We start from the raw sequence: 8,351 nt of genomic DNA, 5'->3' as shown, positions 1-8,351 counted from the left end.
CGAGACCCTGTCTCTATAAAAAAAGAAAAAAAACAGATTTATATAGGGAAACAAATCTTTATCTAGGAGGCCCTGAAGGTTAAGTTTTATCTCCTTCATGATAAAAACTATCTTAGCCTGATAAAAACAGGTCCAAGATACAGACTGGTGCAATGTCTGATACGGGAGCAATCAGCCCCATGTGGCTACTGACACTTGCCGAGTGGCTAATGCAAAGACGGAACTGCAGTTTTCAGTGTTATTCAATTTCAAAACCGAGGCCAGGTGCGGTGGCTCACGCTTGTAATCTCAGCACTTTGGGGGGCCGAGGGAGGAGGATCGCTTGAGCCCAGGACTTGGAGGCTGCAGTGAGCTATGATGACGCCACTGCTCTCCAGCCTAGGCAAGAGACTGAGACCCCTTCTCTTAAAAAAGCAAAAACAAAAACAGAAAACTGACCAGTGTTAAAGGTTTTTTTTTTCCCCCCACACTAAACACAATGTTGCTATTCCAGTAAGATCTCATTTCACTCTAACCATTGAAAACAGATGTGTTTAAAGTGTTAAATCTACATGGGGTTGCCAAGATTTAGCAGGAAAGAAAGAATGTGTCAGGCAGTTGATTAATAATTTCCTACATTGGTTACATGTCGCCATAATGCTTTGGATGTATTTGGTGAAATAAAATACATTGTTACAATTAAATTTACCAGGATCTTTTTATTTTTTTTAATGTGGCTGCTAGAAAATTTTATTATTTATTTTTTTTCACACGAGCAGCTTTTTATTGTAGAACAAAATGGGTCTGTCTCCTGGAGTGGAGAGAGACAGATTCACTAACTCACTGACTCACTGACTCGAAAATTTTAAATTACATATGTGGTGGAGAACAGTTTGGCAGTTACTCAAAAAGCTCAAGAGATTCGCCACATCTCCCAGCAATTCCTCTCCGAGGGAAATGCCCAAAAGAATTAAAAGCAAAGGCTGGAGCGGTGGCTCACGCCTGTAATCCTAGCTCTCTGGGAGGCCAAGGTGGGAGGATTGCTTGAGCTCAGGAGTTCGAGACCAGCCTGAGCAAGAGCGAGACCCTGTCTCTACTATAAATGGAAATAAATTAGCCAAACAACTAAAAATAGAAAAAATTAGCCAGGCATGGTGGCACGTGCCTGTAGTCCCAGCTACCCAGAAGGATCGCTTGAGCCCAGGAGTTTGAGGTTGCTGTGATCTAGGCTGACGCCACGGCACTCTAGTCCAGGCAACAGAGTGAGACTCTGTCTCAAAAAAAAAAAAAAAAATTAAAAGCAAGGACTCTAACAGATACTTTGTACCCCCGTGGTCACAGCAGCCTGATTCAGTTAGCCAACAGGGGCAACAACCCAAGCGGCCATCATGAAAAATAGGTAAACACAACGTGGTCCGTCCACACCATGGAATATCACTCAGGCATGAAAAGGGACGAGGCTCTGACACAGGCCACAACGTGGATGGACCTTGAGGACATCGTGCTCAGTGAGAGACGCCAGACACAGAAGGACAAATCCTGTGTGATTCCACTTCTATGAAATATCTAGAACAGGAGATTCAGAGAAATGGACAGTAGATGAGAGATTGCTGGGGGCTGGAGGGAGAGGAAGAGTGGGGAGTCTTTGCTTAATAGCTACAGAGTCTCAGTTTGGGGCGATGAAAAGTTTTGGAAACAGATTGGAGTGATGAGTGCATGACATTTGTGAACGGACTCACTGCCACTGAATTGCACCTCAAAAATGGCTAAAAGGGCGAACATTACATGGTATGTGTTTTTACGGCAGTGGAAGAAACAACGTACTGTACCCAAAACCAGTGAATTGCACACTTTGAATGGGCACGTTGTATGGAACGTATTTCAATGAAGCTGTTCGAAAATGCCGTATTGGTGGCCTGCTCCCTCCACGAGCACAGCCAGTCCCAATCACACAGCAGATGACTACAGGGTGATAAAAAGTGAGACTCCCAATTACAAGCTCACGCCAGGGTCCCGGCAAGGGACTCGAAAGACAGGCCCTCGGGGATTGGGAGAGAGGGTGGAACTTTGACCAGTGACTGCTTTGTACCGTTGGGCTCTAAGGCCAGTTGCTAAGGTCAGGATTTATAAATACAATTTATATAAAATGTGATATCACATGGCCCCTGGTTTTATGGACACCCCTCCTGGGAGACACTGAAGTGACCATAAGGACGGCAGACTGGGGGACAACCGGGGATGGGAGCACGGGCCTAACATCCCACCCAATTTGAACCCAAGGTATTTTTCCTAGAAAAGGATTGAAAAAAATGCCAGAAAGATCAGGAAATAACAACAACAACAACAACAAAAATAACCAGGCCGGGCACTTGGGCGTGGTGACTCACACCTATAATCCCAACGCTTTGGGAGGCTGAGGTGGGAGGATCCCTTGAGCTCAGGGGTTCCAGATCAGCCTGGGCAACATAGCGAGACCCCCATCTCTATGAAAAATAAAAAAAATTAACCAGTCATGGTGGCTGCACCTTTGGTCCCAGCTACTCAGGAGGCTGAGGCAGGAGGATCACTTGAGCCCAGGAGTTGGAGGCTGCAGTGAGCTCTGATGACTCCACTGCACTCCAGCCCGGGCGACAGAGCAAGACCCCATCTCTAAAAATAAATAAACGAAAGTCAGCATCCTAAGATCTCTTTTCCCACTGGGCAAGGCAGGGGCAGACAGTATCCCAGGCCAGGAGGGGTGAGGAGACCCAGGCTGCTCGGGGAGCCCAGAGGAGGAGGGGCTTCTAACCCAGAAAGTTACCAGCAAGAGAGACCAGCGCCCAGTTCCTCCTGATTTGGCAAATCAACCAGAACCTCCCATACCCTCCGCCACCCTGGTCCATGAGGCACTTAGGAAGAGCCCTGCCCGTGCCTAGGGGCTGCTGGCCAAGTTCCAGAACATTCCACGGCCTGTGGACCCTCCAGCCTGGGTCCTGTGCCGGGCCCAGCTACAACCCGAACCCCAGCAGACAGGGTGGGGGGCAGAGGAGAGGAGGAGCGGAGTGGAGAGGCTTTTCCTAGAGGGTTCCCCATGCATTCTGAGGCGGGGGGTAAATGTCCCCCAAGAGGCCTTACCTGGGGAAGGGGGTGCAGCACGCAGGGGACAGCGACAGCTCACTGGGATTCCGAGGACAAACTCCCAGGTGCTTTTGCAGGGTGTAGAAGAGGAGGAGGAGGAAGCATATTTGTCGCTGAAGCTGGGTTTTGCTTAGCCACCACACCTTTCATCAGGTGACCCGGATGTCCTGTCCGGGAGCCAGCCCATGCTCTGGAAACAAATAGTGAGGCTCCACTAAGCCCCACCGTGGAACGAGACAAGGTGTGAGGATTTCAAGGCCCAGGTCACGTCCCTGGCTCCACCTGTGGCCTCAGGGCTGTGTGGCTTTGGACATAAAGTCTGACCTAAACCACCGTTTCTCGAAGCAGGTTCCCCGGGGTGGGAGGGCCACCAGGGGTTCCTCGGGAGGTGGGAAGCAGAAAGGGAGCAGGATTTTTCAGCCTTCCTGTATTCACCCTCACCAGATCCCACCTTCTTGTTCAGTCAGTCCATCCACAAACATTTCTAGAGCGCTTACTGCATACCAGACTGGGGGAGAATGCAGGGAGCCAGTAGGTGAGTCAGGTAACACATGACCCTCGTCAGAAGAGCAACAGTTAAAATTCCACGATAAACGAGCAATTTCACACTTCCTGGATGTTGAGCTGTGAGCTAAGGCCCCATGGGAGCTCTCCAGATAACACAGGCAGGGAAGCGCATGTCAGGTAGAGGGAACGACCTGTGCAAAGGCCCTGAGGCAGCCAACGGCCCGGGCACATAGGAGGAAATTGAGTAGACGGGGTCCTCCCCAGCTAGGCGATCAGGCAGAGCCGTCATAGAGACCAGGCCACGTCCAGCTGTGGTCAGCGATAGGGTGTGAGCACAGGGAAGTAGGGAGCTATGGAGAGCTATAAGCAGAGGGGTTACCATGTTGCCTTGTGTTCTGAGATGCTCTCTCAGGACATGCTGGGGACAGACTATAAGGGACAGAGCAGAGGCAGAGAGTGTAAGGAGGAGAGGAGGCTGCCACAGGGGTGTTGGCAAGTGACAACGGCCACCTGCATCAGGGTAATGGCCGAGGCTCTGGTCTGGTGGCCGGACCAAGCTCCTCCGTGTGACTCGAAACCACTCCCTTTCCCTGCCTCTTCCTGCAGGTCAGCGGAGAAGCCCAGGGGGCCACCGGAGCTTCCTCCATGATCTGGAAGACTAGTCTTGGGAAGACTAGCTGGAATCCCAAGCTGGGTGCAGAGGCTACACCTCAACAGACCAATTTTTCTAGAACAGGTCCAGCCTGTCCTAGAGATCATTTCTAGGAGGCTGCTTCAGGCCGCCTGGAGCCCCGCTAACGAGCGCCCGGCTAGTGCCAGGCCAGCAGAGGGTCCAGGAGGCAGGGCTGGGCCGGGGTTTGGGGTTCCCCAGGGCAGGGTACTTGCAGGAGGGGTTGACCCAAATCTATCCATCTCTCCTGCCTTGGCTGGGGGCATTGTCTGTGACTTAGTAAAGAAATAATCCCCGGGGCTGATGTGAAAAGTGAAACCCTGAGAAGGGGAGATGTTTGTCCTGTGTCCCTTGCAATGTCAAACGCACCCAGCTGTGTCCGCTCGCACAGCACACCCTTGCCCCTGCCTGCTGCTCGGTTAATCCCTCGAGATCCTTCGGGGTCCAGTGCAGACACCCCTTTCAATGACCCTCCCTGGATGGAGGGTCCCCTGCCCCCTGAGCGGGACCAGATCTTCCCTCTGGTTCCAACAGCTGCCCATGTGTCCCCATCAGAGCTCAGGCCACACGGTGTCCCCTCCTCTGCAGGGTTGGCAGCTCCGTGAGCACAGAAAAGCTGGAGGAACAAGAGGGGCGGGAAGAAGGAGTGAGAAACCGGGTTGTACTCAAGGATCCGAACCCGAAAGCAGGTCTGTAGTGGAGGGCCGCGGGGCCCTGCCCGCTCCACGGGTGTGACCGCTGCGCAGAGGGAGGCTGGATGACAGGACTGGACAAGGTGATGGTTCCAGACAGAGTCAGTGCTCATCTGAATTTGCTGTGTGACCTGAGGTATTTCCTGACCCTCTCTGGGCGAGGCTCACCAGGCCGAGCTCGGTGGGGCCTCCCTGGGAAAGGGCCCAGCCTGGTGCCCGGAGTGAAGAACCACAGGTTGTCCTCTGACAGGCTCTGGATGAGCCGGGACCAGCTTATGGGGTGCAGGGAGGTCATCTGGGCCCCCTCGCTGGCGTCTCTGCCCTCATCGGACCCCCCAGCGCCTCCCTCGGCCTGGGCTGGGTGGGTGATGATGGAGCCGCCAGCCCCCTGGAAATTTCCTTCCCCTGGGGCCTCCGGGCTGTGAGCCAAGGGGTGCCGGCAGCTCAAGAGGAGGGAGAAGGGCCCATGGGCGGGAGGGGAGCACCGTGAACAGCCTGTGCATTGCGGGACAGAGCACCCTGCACCCTCCAGCCCTGCCCGCGGGGACCAGCCCTCGCCAGCCTGCAGGGAAGCCCTGGCCTGGCCCCGAGGCTCCCCATCCACCTCCTGGGACCCCGGGCTTGCAGCCAGCTGGTGGGGAGGGGGCCCCAGGTGTGTGGTGTGGGTGGCAGGTGAGTGACGGGCCCCACGAGGCTGCCTCCGGCCCGGGGTCACCAGCGGGCTTGGCAGAGGCCCCCCGACCCCCCGCACTGTGCCCACCACGTGCCCCTCCACCCTGCCACGCAGGCGTCACCCATCTCTGCACGTCCATGGTGCAAATGGGGAAACTGAGCCTCCAACAGTCTCTGGAGTTCACCTCCGCCCCAACCACCCTGTCTCCAGAAAGTAGCAAGTTCCTCCAACCCCTCGATGTTCCAGAATGTTCTGGCAGTGCTCGTTTACAGTCGGAACCCCCCTGCAGCCCCTGCATTATGCAGCTGGGCTGACGGTAGGGCTCTTCTGCCCTCAGAGCTCTTAACCCCAAGAGCTCAGGAGAACGGCCTTTGACCTCTGGCGACTGTCTGGCTGGGGCTGAGTCTCGCCACCTCTCTGGGCCTTGGCCATCCGGCCTGCAGGATGGAGCCAGTGCTGGCACCCTCTTTGGGAGGCGGAGGTGACCTGGCACGTCACAGCTATCCCCGAGGACACTGGAGAGACTTTGCATAGCCCCCTGCAGGGTGGAACGGTGGGTAGGGGCAGAAACCCCCAGGCCTCACCCTCTGTGGGCCTCAGTTTCCCTTCCTGTAATACTTTAAGCACCCGCCTCCCCCTGCTCATCCACATGGCGCTGGGGCCGCTGAGTGTCGAGGGAGCTGGGGAAGCCGCAGGGGACAGAAACCTGGCACCCCGTACCACCCGCCCCCGGCCTGTCCTCACCCCGGCTCCCCGGCACGTCGGGGTCTGCCCACCCTGGCACCCTGGCACCCTGGCCCGGCCAGGTTCACGTAGCTTAAATTTCAGCCCGTGTTGGGTGAAGAGGCGTAGGCCGGACACGCTTCATTTTCCAATTTCTGGAAATAAAAGCTGTGGGGCCATCTATTGTCGAGTGGAAAAAAGCCCATTGCAAAACCGTGTGTGAAAAGACAATAGCGTGTAGGTGCGTCAGGGGAGAGAAAATTCCAGGGAACACACGGGCTGGGGAACAAAAGGGCCTTTCTCTCTCTCTCTGGAAAGGTTTTGTGGAGCGCGTGTGTGGCAGCTTTCGAATCAGAAGAGCCGATGAAGGTATTCTGCGAGAAAGAGAACACTCAGGTCCTCTGTTGGGACCGGGAGGTGGAAAAGCTTACGTTTTCTTGGTTTGTTTTTCGGGGGAGGTTTTCAAGTTTTCTGAGACACCTGTCTCTCCACCAGCAAAAACCCGGGAGCCAGGCCCGGCACTGAGCAAGCGTGTGGAGATGTCACTTTGAGAAGATGCACTCGAATCTGCCCACCCCCTCCCATGGCCCTGTCCCCATCTGCATTCTCTGGAGAGCAGCAATTTCCCCTTATGCAGATTCTCAGAATGTTCCGGAAGTCCTCATTTGCAGCCGGAATCCACCTGCAGCCACTCAGACCCCAGCCCAGCTGCAGCCTGGTCCTGCCCCCTCCTGGAGGGTGGCAGCACTGGGAATTTGACCTCAGAACAAGGGTAGCCCGGGCTGTGAGAATGTCAGGCCACGTCTTGCCTGTCGTCTGCTCAAGACCCTCCCAGAGGCCCCACCGATCTCAGAGGCAAAGCCACAGGGTCCTGCTGTAGCGCCCCTGTGCCGCCTCACTGTTCGTGCCCCAGGACCTTGGCACGTGCTGTTCCCTCTGCCCGAAACCCTCTTCCCCCTGCATGGATTCCTCAAACGTTCCCTTTCCAATCACTTTATTTCCAGTTGCACCTGCTACATGCCCTATCCACTTTCTTGCTTCATTTACCTCCGTAGCAATTAGCGCCATTGAACCTGACCATGCATCTGATGTGTTCACATCATGTATTGCCTCTTGCCCTTCTCTCCCTGCCAAGAACCTCAGCTCTGGGAGGGATCTCGGTCTGTTTTGCTTCCTGCCAAACCCAGAGCACCTTGAATAATGCCCAGCGCCCGGGGGGGTTCAGTAATCACATCTTGAAGGAAACAAGGAAGGAAGGAAGGAAGGAAGGAAGGAAGGAAGGAAAGAAAGAATGAACAGTGCTAAGCAGGCTTGACCATTTTCCCGTTTGACACTTGTCAGTGTCTCCCTCCAAGATTGGGAGCCCCATGGGGCAGGGCCTGGGTCCCTCAGTAGGACCCAGCACCCACTAGATGCTCAGTAAACAGGTGGCGATTTGATAGTGTCCCCGAGTTAGCACAGATGGAATGCAGCCTGGACTCTTACTTGGAGAATTACAAAGGAAGACTCAACATCTCCAGACTTTGGGGCAGGGGTGACCCCCTGCCTGCCCCTTCCCCATCCCCCACCCTGACTGCCCTGGGCCACCGTCTCAGGGGGATCTACAGGTGAGGTGGTCCTCACCCGGGGTGACAGGGGGCGGGGTGCAGCGCGGCTCGGGACAGAGGCGGGTGGCAGGCGCAGGCAGGCAAGGAATGCTCCAGCCGAGAAGAATGAATAAACAGGCTCCTTGGATGTCAGAGGTTGGGGGTGGGGGGACGCTCCACTGGGGATGTTTGGACAGGGCAGGCGGCCAGGCGGTGTCATCAGGCCTAAAATTAACCTCCGCTTCCCGCTCAGCCCCTCCCCCTGGGCCAGGAGGGAGTCTGGGGCCCCAGCCATCACTTAAGCGGGCGCTAACTATGTGCATTTGACCTTCTTAACAACCCTGACAGCTGCTATTATTATTAGCATTGGAATTGGCTCCACTTTACAGGTGAGGGAACCAAGG

The sequence above is a fragment of the Propithecus coquereli genome, unplaced genomic scaffold (assembly GCF_000956105.1).
Source record: "Propithecus coquereli isolate 6110/MARCELLA unplaced genomic scaffold, Pcoq_1.0 Scaffold241, whole genome shotgun sequence".
NCBI classification, from domain to species: domain Eukaryota; kingdom Metazoa; phylum Chordata; class Mammalia; order Primates; family Indriidae; genus Propithecus; species Propithecus coquereli.
Note: the sequence above shows the minus strand (reverse complement) of the source record.